Source organism: Nyctibius grandis, chromosome 4, assembly GCF_013368605.1.
Source record: "Nyctibius grandis isolate bNycGra1 chromosome 4, bNycGra1.pri, whole genome shotgun sequence".
NCBI classification, from domain to species: Eukaryota; Metazoa; Chordata; class Aves; order Nyctibiiformes; family Nyctibiidae; genus Nyctibius; species Nyctibius grandis.
This window is the reverse complement of record NC_090661.1, coordinates 18,841,481-18,851,398: the sequence shown is the minus strand read 5'-3', so window position 1 is coordinate 18,851,398 and position 9,918 is coordinate 18,841,481.

The following is a 9,918-nucleotide window of genomic DNA, read 5'->3' as shown; positions in this document are numbered from 1 at the left end:
GCACAAAGTGTATTAGGAGAACAACATTCTTTTCTGGCTTGAAGCTTGCCTGGGGTGGCATAATATAGACACTTGACAATATCTAATATTCCCATTGACGTAGACTGACCTTTTTTGTAACATTTTCATTCCAGCTCATTGAGACAAATCAAAAGCTAAAGTGCAGAAAACAAACAAATAAAACCCAAGGAAAACTGTACCTCTCTGTTTCTTTATTTTTCTTTTTGCATTAAGGAAAACTTAGACTGCAGAAAGACATACCTTCTCAAAACTATAAACTTCAATATTTTGGACAATTTATGATGGACATATTTCCCTATATAGTCTTGTGAGAAAAAGAAAGAAATCCTATCATGAGAAGCTGCTGTACACTACTCTTTGTTTACATAACACCATCAGCATAGTAACTGTATGAAAATATGGATTTTTTTTTTGTTTGTGGTTAACTGTTTACAGAAGAAATATATATATATATATTTTTGCCAACAGGGGCATATGAAGGATTTTTGTAAACAAAAGTTAATAATAATAATAATTAATAATAATAATATATGTAAATTCTTTCCTAGGAAGCATTTAAAAGTTGAACCATTGCTATTTATTTTGTTTTTGGAAAACTGATTTATTGGGTCTTTTCTTTCAGAATTAATGTTATCCCATTTCTTAGTCTTAGTCGTGTTACCTGGGTGTGGTGTATTTTCTTCTTCTGTTTTGTTTTGGAATATTGTTTTATTTTTGTTCCTTATGAAAAAAAGTAATGATGATTAATAAATTTTAAGCATTTTACAGCATGTCTCCTTTGACTTCTCACTGAATCCCTCACATGAGAGTTGTTAGCCCTGTAAAATACTTGCTTCCCATCTGACTACAGCCATTTCTCAACAGCTCCAGGTCAAAAGTCAATCTAGACTGTGGTACCTAGCCACCCATAGAGCTTTGATACTGCTTTGAATGAAAGGCACTCAAAAGCAAATACTGAAAGTGTTTCAACCCCATCACTTCAGATGCTATCAATTAGTGAGCTTCCAGTAAGCATGCACATCTTTGAGTCTGTACGTATTTTGTAGCTCTCAAAATTCTTTACCTGACAGACAGAAACTATCCAAAGTATTCAAATCCAGTTAGTTTCATATTTTAGAGCCCACTGCAACATACATAAATCTCAAACCTGAAATTGTGCTGTGGTAAATCTACAAGTTTTGACAGGTTACTATGCAGCTTTAGTTACACTATACTTTGAACCAGCCACCAGAGATCTGACTGTAGATTGTATAACACCAAGCAACATGTTTTACACAACTTACAAATGACTGCTCTAGGATCGGTAGGGGGAACAGTAAAAAATTAAAGGTGATGATCTTTCTCCTAGCCTACAGTTTGGACAGCTCAGTAGAGTAAGTAACAGGATAACAATATAGGCTTTCTGCAGGTGCCCTGCAGCAGCTTAGGCTGCTTTCTCACCCGTTTTTCTTTCACAGAATAATAACAACCCATACACTCCCCCACTCAAAGGTGAGCACTGAGTTCTCCCTGAGGATTGCTAGTAACATCGTATCTCCTGCTGCAAAAATCCCTACCCCCTCCCAGCTTCCTGTTGACAAATTGTTACTTCACTGTCTGGTTTTTCCAGTCCTTAGGCTCTTCTGCTTCCCAATGAGGCCCCAGTGGGCATACTGCTCGGTTCCCTCATTTCTACCTAACCCACCAGGCTTCCCCACGCAGCACTATTACTGAATTCATGACCGGTTCAGCAAGTGACAGATTCTCTGGCCTTCCCAGGTAAGCTAGGAAACTATTCTTCTCCCACTCATTCTGCAGGAGGGAAAAGAGATTGTCTATAGTATAAAATCAATCATTATGCACTTCTTTGGTCCACAACAGCTCCTTGTCCACAGTTAACCCACTGAAATAACAGATTCCCTGCATCTTGCTTCAAGATCATTAGTTGTTTTTCCATGCAAACTCTGTATCTCAGCATCCCAGCAGCTACCCTCTTCCCTGGAAAAATCTTTGTGCATTCAGTCTGTGCCACCAGCCACTTTATACAACTCACTGAAAGAGGAAAAACTAATATGATGAGGACAAAGGGAATGAGAGACACATAATACGTGGCACATGGGAAGACTGAGAGGTGATAACGACAAGGACATCAGAGGCCAAAACCAACCTAGAATTTGGTGGCATAAGAAGGAAAAAAAAAAAAAAAAAGAGAAGCAAAGGAATGGTCAGACTTTGGTCCTGGTATGTGGAGACAAGAAGGCAAGGAAACAAGGAAGGGAAACATAAGCCAAGGAAAACCATGGAGGCACACAGAACCTGTAGCTGAGGACGTACTGGTTCTGAAGAAGGAAGGATCTGTATCACAGATACAGTCCCAGTGCTGACAAAGAGCAAATGGGAATCCTCAGTTCAAGAGAAGGAGAGCAGGTGACAACATGCTTTGGGCTTGAATGATCAAGTAGAAGGACTTGCAGGGACTGCCTGAAACAAGACACTGAGTAAGTGAAAAACAGAGAGCTACAGTGGATGTAGTAGACCAGCCTTACAGGCTTCCTAAATTTTCCTTTACATAGGACCTGTCTTTGCTCAATCACTGACACAGATTGGGCAATAGCACCAAAGTAAACCTTTCTAAAAACTGAGTTGAATGACATCAGTTATCTCTCTCAAAAATAAATTGCCATTATTTTAAACCGTAGATAAATAATAAAGTCAATAAATAACTAGGTGGAAGAAAGTGATTGGCTTGGTGGCTCTTTATTGACACAGGTCAGAATACTGTGCTGGACACACACGGTAGATATATGTGTAGATATACTAGTGTAGATAATTAATGTATACTAGTGTAGATAATGTATGTGACACAACGCTAACACTAGAGGGCTCTAGGCTCACAATTTACAAGCCTGTATGAAAAGGTTTTCTGTGAAAAGGATTTCTTTCAAGGCACTTCGAAGTGAGCCACATAATACCTATTGCCTTATTTTCAAATCATTAAGATAAACTTTGCTCTTAACTTACTCTTGAATCTACAGGCATCCGTTCCACATAACATACCAAGATTTGTTTATGCATCACTTAATTTTTTTTTCCTTATCTGATCATCTTTGGAACACAAATAAATTGCAGCAGAGAAATCATTCACTTAGGACAGAACTTATTCCAGCTGTACAAAAAACACTCAAAGGCTTAGGGTCTAATTTCAATATTGGCTGTCAGCAGTCCTTTCTTGGGCATTAGTACACTTGCTCCCCACTCAGAACTCCTGTTACGTAGCCTAACTACTGCATGACCAGCTTATTTTTTCCCCTTTTCCACATAGCGTTTTGAAACTCTGAAGTGCAAATAACTAATCACTAATCATCACTTTTCACCTACACTTTGTAATTATCAGCAACCTGAAATTACGTGTCTATTCAGATTTACTGCCTAGGAGTCCACTTCAAGTAACTTATTTGACTATTAAAGCACAACAGCCAGCTTTTAAGCTACAACACATTCTGAAAACAGCTATGGAAAGACTTAGGATTGTTTGTGGCACAACCCAGCAGCAGGGCTGATAAAAGACAGCTCAAGAATGGAAACCACACTTGATAATAGCAAAACCCAACTCAAAGGAGGAAACTTTCTTCCTCTTCAATAGGTTTTGCTCTACCACTGCAAAAAAGAGCAGCTGTTTCAACCAGCCAAATTAAAAGAAAGTTTTATAGTAGAAAAGGAGACTAGTTCTATTTGAACATTATTAATGTAATAATAAAACAATTATAAATGCACAGAAAGTACATTTTTGCAAATAATGCAGTGCTCATGACTGTCACATTTTCTTTTGCTCCTTATTGTTTCAAAAATTTCTTTCTTGAGTCTCAGATTTCTTTCGTAATTCATTATAACTCTTATTTATAACTACAATTTCATTATAAGGAATCAGCAAATGTTTGCGCTGTTACAATAATTGTTTCTAACAATTATTCACATAGTTAAAATCTTTTAAATAGACAGAAACTTACTCTGTTTACTAACTCCTCTCCTGCTGTTATACCCATGCATGCAAATAAAATCCCACTTTTGCCTCTCTTTGTTTTAAAAAAAGCAAAGGCTGTTCAGGCAGTCAAAAACAGAGCCATTAAACATGAGCAATTACAGACATCTCATGCACTAAGTCTCACAAAATGCTGTAGACAACTGCATGAGTCTAGTGGCCAGTCCTGAAACTAAATCATTTCTTCTGCACTTGCACCAGTCTAACTACAAGGATGTTCCCATGGCTGTTACTGGTTCTCACTGACTTGAAAAAAAAAAAAAGCCAGAAATATTTGAAGGGAGCCTCATCCCAAGGCAAATTTGGAACTGGCCTAAGTTTTGGAGAATATCAGATGTGGACTCTGCAGCTGTTCCCTCTCTCAGCAAGAAGCCAGTCAAAACTTCTCATTCCACTTTAGCTGATCTCTAGGGAGGTTTGGGGACAAAACTGAGCTTTATCGCATTGCTCAATGTCACGCCTACTGAGGCCTGTGACTGACAACTGCAACAATATGAGAACTGGCAGACAAAATACGAGGGTAGGTGACATAGAATCTGCAGAAAAGGTATAATAAACATCATGATGGAATGACCTCCTGTCACAGCAGAACTAACTTTCTTATTCACATTAGTTGGTGGTTGCTCAGTATTCTGGAGAATGAGGTTATTCTATCTGATGCAGTTCTATCACTTGCTCTGCTATTAATGCTTTCAAGCTTTATGACCTCATTCTAATGGAAATTCAGGTCCATTATTCAGATATCTGCTATTTTACAGGAAATGAGCATTGTAATTGCACTAAATTAGTGTTGACTGAAGATAATGCAAAAAAATACTGAATCACATACCTCATGGCAAGGTGCAGTTGCATAGCATTCATAATAGAGAAGTGGTCACAGTACACTGGTTCTAACAGAGACATGTAAAAAACCTTTACTTTTAGCAAGGAAGCTATGGGATCAATATAATCCATCCCTCAGTAATCCTAGACAGGATATTAATGGCCAGTATTTCAACAAACAGTCTTTCAAGCTCAGTGGAGATTCCATCAGAAGTAATTTTTCAGCCTAAACCATTCTCAGATTTCCAACATACTCTGGGCTTTTATAAAAGAAAAAAAAAGTGTGTTAGTCACTGTAAATGTGTATTACGCTGTTATAGATTCTATATTTATTTATATATACGCGGGGGTGTGTGTGTGTAAAGACCAGCCAAGGTATATATAGAACAAACGTATCAACAATCCTACCTCCCATTTATCTTTTATCTTCAGTCTGAAATGGTTAGCACCAGAGGTTTCATGCACACAGCCTGTTAATTCAGAGCAATTACTAACCAGAAATAATGGAGTAGCCTGCCATTTTGTTTCAACCTAACAAGCTGGAGGTCCTGAAGAAAAGGCAACTCTGAAGCAAGCTTTCCAGCAGAATACAAACATTCAGCAGAAAATTCACAAAATCTGGCTTTTTACATAAACAAATAATAGCCCCTTACCATGTTAGCATATCATTGATTTATTAGAACTGCTCTTAAATTATTTCCGGAAGAATTCCTTTATGTCACTATCTTTGCAATAGGAACAGTGAGCTTGAGGGAAACGGAGGAACGCCACCAAAAAGTGTATGAACTTCAGTCAGCCATCAGACCACACAGATTCACATGTGCCTTTCCACCAGTGCAAGAACTCAGCCGTGAAAGAAGGCCTTCCATAGCAGTGGGTGACCAAAGCCTCGGTTGTATCAACGTACAACCAGCACAGTCATTGCTGAATTGCATCCTGCAAAAGAGAGGAGACTTCTGTGGGATCACCAAAAAAGCCAGGTAGCAGAGGGAACACAATAAAAAAGTGCACCTCATGGGAATACTTATCTTACATATTGCCTTTATATGTTAAATGCAGAGATTTATTTGTGTAAAAATCTGTGCCAAACTTTTGTTTCTACTTAAACTCCTCCAAGTTCTCCTGTGACATAACTGCACTATAAAATTGATTTAAATCAGCAGCCACTTATTTGGCACAAGAAGACTTTAGCTGGTTAAAAGCCTGCATGACTTATTCTAATCTGCGCTTTCTCAGCTCTCCAGGCTCAGAGTACACTGCAGGGACAGGGCAAAGAATAGTTCAAGCTGCTCAACTCCTGCAAACCTCACAAAGATCATGAGCTCTTCTGCCTCAGTTTCAAAGAAGCCATTTTTGCAGTCCCGAAGCAGAAACTCACATAAACAGCAATCCTAAGCCACAAGGCCGTCAAACCTAGCCTGCGCTTGAAGAGACACAGAAAAACCTGTCAGCATTACACTGACATAACTACAGTGGACATGATATTAGCAGGATCTCAATTTACGTCACAGGAAAATACAAATATGCACTGTGACTAATCTCTGAAACTTTCAGGAAACCACAAAAATGGCTCAGAGACTCTTTTTTACAGTTCATCTACCCCAACTGGAAAAATTACTGAACGTCCCAAATTCCTCAGTAAGCACACCTCACTTACCCAATTGAGGAAGCACATTTGAGCAACACAGAGGGGTTAGAAATAAATAAATAGACAAAAGTTACCAGAGAGAGACAGAGACTTTCTCCTACCTTGGTTCCCTCATTCTGATACGGACACACTAGTCTGATTCCATGAATTTTCTAGCACACGTGACAGGAGCATCAGGCCTTCATATGCTGGGAATCAAACACAAAGCAGAGCATGAGGATTACAATCTTTCTTGCATTTATGATAGCAATGATAAAGAAGGGGCCATCTTTCTAAAGGCACATTTATTTTTTCAAGGTGTCAATTCACTTTAAGTGATTTGAGATTAATCTGATTTGGTAACGTGGACAAGCTAAGCATTCGGAAGCTGCCCATAATAAAGCCACTCAGTAGCAAATTGCTTTAATCCTGGCAACTGTGTTTTTTAAACGCTTATATCAAAGATAGAATTAACGCAATGCGTTACAAATAATTTCTCAAACATAATTTAGTCACAAATGCCATTGAATAATAAAGAATCAAATCACACTGTGCCCCAAATGGCTCTTTGAAAACTCCTTTTACAAGGGCTTGAAGTAAGCAGTACAGGATGAAACAAATTTATCTGAATGTGCCACAACATGTTCATCCATGATGTAAAAGGATTTCAGGAGGGAGGAAAGAGAACAACCACCCACTGCCTTCAGAGAGGTTTTCCCACTCAAAACATGACCATGGCTGTCACAAGCCATTGAAGATAATGCTGCAAAAAGGTGGCAGCACAGGAGCTGTGAGAGGCCAGACAGAAGGAGGTTGTGTCCTTCCCAGGGCCTAACCCCAAACTCACTGAGCTCCAGGAGTGTCCTCCTGAGAAATACTGAGAAACACAACAGAGAGAGGACTCCCTTCCCCGAGTGGCCTTCAGGTACGCCATCTTAAACCTACAGGTCCACCGCAGGACATGGGGCACCAGCAGTGGGAAGCTCCTTGCTCCTGGGTAGCTGGCAGCTGAGCAGCTAAGGTGGCTGGCCTGAGGCGTGCCACACTCCCTGGCTGTCATCAAGGCTGGGTAAAGCCCCCAGCGATGATGTCTGCCTGAATGCGAGGTGTTGCCTGCCTCCGAGAGAAAGTGCAGGCCTTCACAGAGGCTGCTGGGCATAGTTTACCTCAGTGCTGCCCCCAGACAGAGGGGTGACTGGCACCACCCAGGCAGCACCCTGTACCACACATGCAGGGTGCCTGCAGCTCCAGGGATGGCAATTCACCACCATCACCACTTCTTCAGGAGAAAGGCAGCGAGGTATGTACCTGCAGCACAATACTCCTACCTCTTTGGGAAACCTATTCTTAGAGGACTCAGCAAGTTTGCTACATTTCTGCTCCTGGTACAGCAATCAAAACTGTGCCTGAAAGGCTTTGGACTTTTTTTCCTGTTTCTTGTAATTGTTCTTTTTTTTTTTTTTTTCTCACTCTAACAGGAATTTGAGGTGGAACGACCCCATCCCCTCATGCAAGCAGGCACCACAAAAGAAATCACAGGCTTTCCACCCCGAAATGACTTAGTGGAGCACAAGATAATACACCTTAGCAAGGTAACCTGTGGTTACATGTAAAGGGTGGAAAAGTGCTGGTGGCAAACTGTCCCCCAACAGCCCCCAGGCCCCAGCAGGGCTGCCCTGGCCCTACTGCAGCCCCAGGGCCAGCCTCCATCAGCCCCTGCAGCCAGGGCACAGCAATGCACTGGCTCCCTCCTATATCCTCTGTGGCAAAGCACAAACCACACGGTATTTATACAGGTGGTATAAATAAACAGTATTTATACACAGGTGAACAAAGCAAGCTATCCCACCATTCTCCACAAAGGCCAGTTTCTAACACCACTGGGATTTGGTATGGTTTTAGCTTCCTTAAAGGTTAAAAGACAAGAGAGAGAAAAATGTCTCCAGCTGGTTTTTGAAAGTATGTCCTTTTTCCAACCTCTTTGTTTTTATCAGCAAGTTTTGCTGGTTGGTCCTGGTTGCCTGGCACAGCAAAGTTACATAGGTACTGTATTTTACAGCCATCTGTGTACTTTAGCAGATGCTCCTCTGTCTCTGCCTGGTGCACGTTTCTGCTCCCGTCCACAGGGCCTTCAGGCAAGGCTGAGGATTCTGATAGTTTGGACAATGGGCTGAATCAAGACAATATAGGAAAGACTCAAATCTGTACATAGTCCTCTCTGTAAGGTGTGCCAAACTCTGCTCTGGCACTGCTGAGAATCTGTTGTGTTGTACCTATGAACTCAGGTATCCTGACTGCAAAAGTAATGACTGTCAAGATCAAACAGGTCCCATCCAAGGAAACAGTAGAATGTATGCAAGGAGAGACTGTTTGTCACCTTACTAAAAAAGGAATTCTGTTCTTGCTTATATTTCTTGAGGCTATGTCTGTCTTGTTATTTATTCTTTGTTTCATTCTTAATATCAATTGTATCATGCAGCTTAGTGCATGTTTGTACTGATGATTATACTGTATTTCTTGTGTTACATGATATAGGCTATTGACGGTTTCATTCTGTTTACTGACGTGTATGTTTTCTTAAAGTTTTGAAATACATATTTTAAGTACTTTTTTAAATAGTAATATGTATTTATATCTTAAATGAAATCTATAAGCTTGCACTTTTCTGAAGAAACTATGTTATTAGCCTCCAGGAAATATAGCTAGCTGCTTTCAGAATCATGCAGGAAGTTTCACAGCTGTGCATTTGATTTATTCACCTATCAGCCGTTGCATGGAAGATCATTGGTCTATCATGTCAAACTTTTGTACAATACAATTGTGTCAAAGTTTTGCACAATACAATAGCAAACAGAGTATTTTGCTTGAGGCAACAGGTTATTTTGTTCCTTTCTCCCAAAAAGTTGCATGTCATCTAGAATGTTACTCAGATATTTCAGCTGTGTTAGGCAATCTGCATTGATATATATATGAACTCTCATGTTAAGACTACTTTCTGTGGTTAGTGCACAAGGATCCCAAAGGGGAAAGGATCTACAGAGAAAGTGCAGATTTGTTGTCTGTTGTTGTTTGCTATTTCAACCAATTTTTTTCCTCTTACTTCCAGTAAGCAACCTGGAACTACTTGTACAATTACTTCTCTGAAGTCTATACAGCCTTCTCTCTCCCAAATGAAGATCACAGGTAAATACAAGGTTTGTAGGTAGACATAATGTTTTATTGGCTCAGCGGGCATAATTAGAAAAATTAGGGAAGCTTTTTGGCACAAAGCCCTCCAGTCAGCTTCAAAAAAAGGTGACTAAATATTTTGCCATCAGAGAGTTATTTCTTAGGTAAGTCTACCTGAGGAAGCAGTGAAATCCAGCCAAATCCTACTCTCCTAGCCCATTCAGCTGAAGCCAGGAGGACTGGATTTGCATAGTCAGGATAG